The sequence below is a fragment of the Aristolochia californica genome, unplaced genomic scaffold (genome assembly GCF_029961685.1).
Source record: "Aristolochia californica isolate CCGP_79_NKW_82.1479 unplaced genomic scaffold, dmAriCali1.0.hap1 SCAF_78, whole genome shotgun sequence".
NCBI classification, from domain to species: Eukaryota; Viridiplantae; Streptophyta; class Magnoliopsida; order Piperales; family Aristolochiaceae; genus Aristolochia; species Aristolochia californica.
In genome coordinates, this window is record NW_027182277.1 from 51,702 (window position 1) to 55,000 (window position 3,299).

At 43.3% G+C, this 3,299-nt stretch overlaps 1 pseudogene; it reads right to left on the reverse strand.

The window, feature by feature from the left end:
• Positions 1 to 1,557: 1,557 nt before the first annotated feature.
• The window catches only part of LOC137938089 (cytochrome b6-like), a 1,988-nt pseudogene continuing 246 nt past the window's right edge, over positions 1,558 to 3,299 (reverse strand).

Genomic DNA, 3,299 nt, shown 5'->3' on the forward strand with positions numbered 1-3,299 from the left:
TTTGTTGTCTTTCGGAAAGGAGGAGGGAAATGGAAGAATGAGCTGCCGGCTATATCTATCGAAAGGAAAGACAAATAGGGGAACAGGAAGAGTTGTCACAGCACGGCATGAGAGGAGTTAGAACCTTATATTTAGATATTAATAGTCCCGCCAAAGCACAGTCACAGTAAGAAGAGGAGCAGAAAGGGAAAGGAAAACCCCATACGGAGCCACCGGGGGTTAGCCTGCAGCTGATGACCCGGAGATGGGTAAGCAATGAATAATCAAGAAAATATAAAAGAGAGAAATACGGACGTAGAACGAGAAGGAGAACGATTCCTTGGCATGAGGAGCGAAAGAACTGCTCGAACACTAGGATCCTATGAAACCAGAGCGCCGAGTTCATCACGAGTACTAGAACCTAAAAAAAAGAAGACGATCCGCCTGCGAGAGGCGACTTGGGTTAGGGTTCCCGTAGAGACAGGTAGCCAACCTGAGGAGAATCGCGGCAATCACAGATCCCTTGAGACCTTCTACCCATATCAAAGGCTGTAACCAAGACTACTTCGAATTGATTGAAAGACAATCACTTTTTTGGGAGGAGTCGTCGGGACGGACTCTTTCTCCCCTAATGAAAACCATGTGTTAAGAAAAGGTTACTGAAGGGGATCAAGGCCTGGTGCCTTTTCTCCAGGACGTGATCACCTTTCATTCCAATATCAGAAGCCAACTTCTGACTGTAGGGTAAAGAGAATGGTGCGGATAGTGGAAGCCTAGGATCATTGTCACAGTTGGATGTAGATGGGGGGGTGCGGGAAGGACCTTACTCAAAGTAAGGGTACCTGTGAACAGCTGTCGGGTCTTCGTCGATCCCTAAATTGATCTGTCTTTTTACGGGTTACGGGTCGTCTATGGTAACTTGAACCATCGTGCCTGACGTCCTCTGAGGGAAGACCTAGGTTGTAGAATGAATTCTCCTACCACTCTGCTTGATTGGCTGTTAGGGATCGGACTAGGGGAGATAGGTCCCCGTTCTCACCGAATTGCCATAGAAAGAGATCGGGCGCCCTTTTTGGTCGATCCTCGCTAAGGTTGTTCCTCGGCTAGCAAGAAGCACGAAACTCAGAACTCAACTTGCTAGAAGGGGATATCCCTTTCGGGAAATTGGACTGAGTTCGGGTTGGCCTATGCGGAACTTCCTGGATTGGTATATGGTCAACGTCTTTCGATCATATACACAAATAGTCAAAAAGCCCATAGGGTGGTGCCGACCCGTATGGCCATTTTTAATATACTTGGTTAAGCTTTCTTCCATTCTCCTATTCTGGGGGGTCTATGGTTCCTCAGAGTAGCGGAGAAAGTTAGGAAAAATCAAAGAGAAGATAGGTGGGGTTCCGCTTTCGCCCCCTCACCCCTTGCTAAGGGGCAGTTTCGCCGGTCCACACATTTAGAGATCTTCAAGGTGGATTAGCAGGGATGGGCCAAACTATGAACTCTTTCTGCTAGGAGGTCCCCGGAAGACTAGGGTGGGATTAGACTTGGGCAGTATCTGTAGAGAAGAAGCCCCTTTTATTACTTACGTCATTTTTTGATTTGAAATAATCCATATTTGTAGCAATGAAATACGCAAGTTCCTCGCCGAAACGAAATGATATATGATCAATTACAAATATCTATAGTATGTCTTCTCTATAAAGGACCTGAAATACCTTGCTTACGTATCATTGGGAAGTGCATTAACATAAATACGGCAGTAAGAAGAGGTAATACAAAAGTGTGTAAACTATAAAAACGGGTCAAAGTGGATTGACCCACACTAGCACTTCCACGTAATAGCTCTACCAAAGGCGAACCTATTACAGGAATCGCTTCAGGTACGCCTGTCACGATTTTGACTGCCCAATAACCGGTCCCAAGGTAAGGAATAACCAGTTACACCAAAAGATGCAGTCAATACAGCCAAAACCACACCCGTAACCCAAGTCAATTCGCGAGGTTTTTTAAATCCACCTGTGAGATAGACACGAAATACGTGCAGGATCATCATTAGAACCATCATACTTGCTGACCATCGATGCACTGATCGGATTAACCAACCAAAGTAGGCTTCTTTCATTATGTATTGAACAGAGGCAAAAGCCTCCGTAACGGTCGGACGATAGTCAAAAGTCATAGCAAAACCCGTAGCCACTTGTACTAAAAAACAAGTCAGTGTGATCCCCCCTAGACAATCAAATATGTTGACATGAGGAGGAACATATTTACTAGTTATATCATCGGCAATCGCCTGAATCTCGAGACGTTCCTCGAACCAATCATATACTTTATTGAGATAGGTAAACCGACAGACCCCCCTAAGAACCGTATATGCAAATTCAATCTCGTACGGCTCAAGCGGAAACACCAAAATACTGGTTAAAACAGATATGTAATAGAAAGTTTGAAATTTCTTAATAACTTGGTTCAAACATCTCTGAGGGTATGAAGGAACCAAAATCCGAAATCCCCCTTTTTTGATGATAATGCTCAAATCTCAAGTGGGCTCATCCGTCTTTATATTGATCGTTACAGGCCTCTTGAATTTTCTCTTCCCCTATTTTCTTATTTGATTTGTTGTTTGTGCGTCATTTTGTTTACTATTGATAGGAATTCTCTTGTTGAGACCCTATGATTTGATTGAAACCTCAGATTCATACTAGAACCACGATGATTCGCCCTAAAGCTAAGCCCAAAGGTTCTCTGAGTAAGAACCATTTGATCATCACTTACTTAATGAATGGATGTTATGACTCAAAATCCAGAGAAAGATTTGTCCCTCGGTCAAAATAAACACGATTCGGAAAGAGAAAAAATCGTTCGATTTATGAAATACCTCTTTGAGAATTTTTGGAGTAGGAGTCCGGTCGCGAGGTCTGAATAGTAGGTATGAATCATAGTTTAAATATTTCTCTTGAGCTATTCCATGTATTCCGTGCTCCAGATACTCGAATAAATATCCGACGGGGCAGAACCATCTCCATTGAGATGAGATGACAGACCCATTTCTGCACTATCAATAGGATCAATTATAACAAGTCACACACTCATATTCCGGAACTACCGAAACAACGAAATTCCGCGGTAGAACTACCAGAATGGTCCAGAAATCCGAGTCCTAAGTGATTCATTTTTGATTCAAAAGCTAGGACTTCGTTGTTCTTGTGGGCCTAACTCATTGAAATTCCATCCAGTAAAACGGAAGAATTAGAAATCTCCAAAATAATAGATAGGAATATCGCAAATAGAGCCATTGCGACACCCATTAAGGGGGTAGTTCCCCA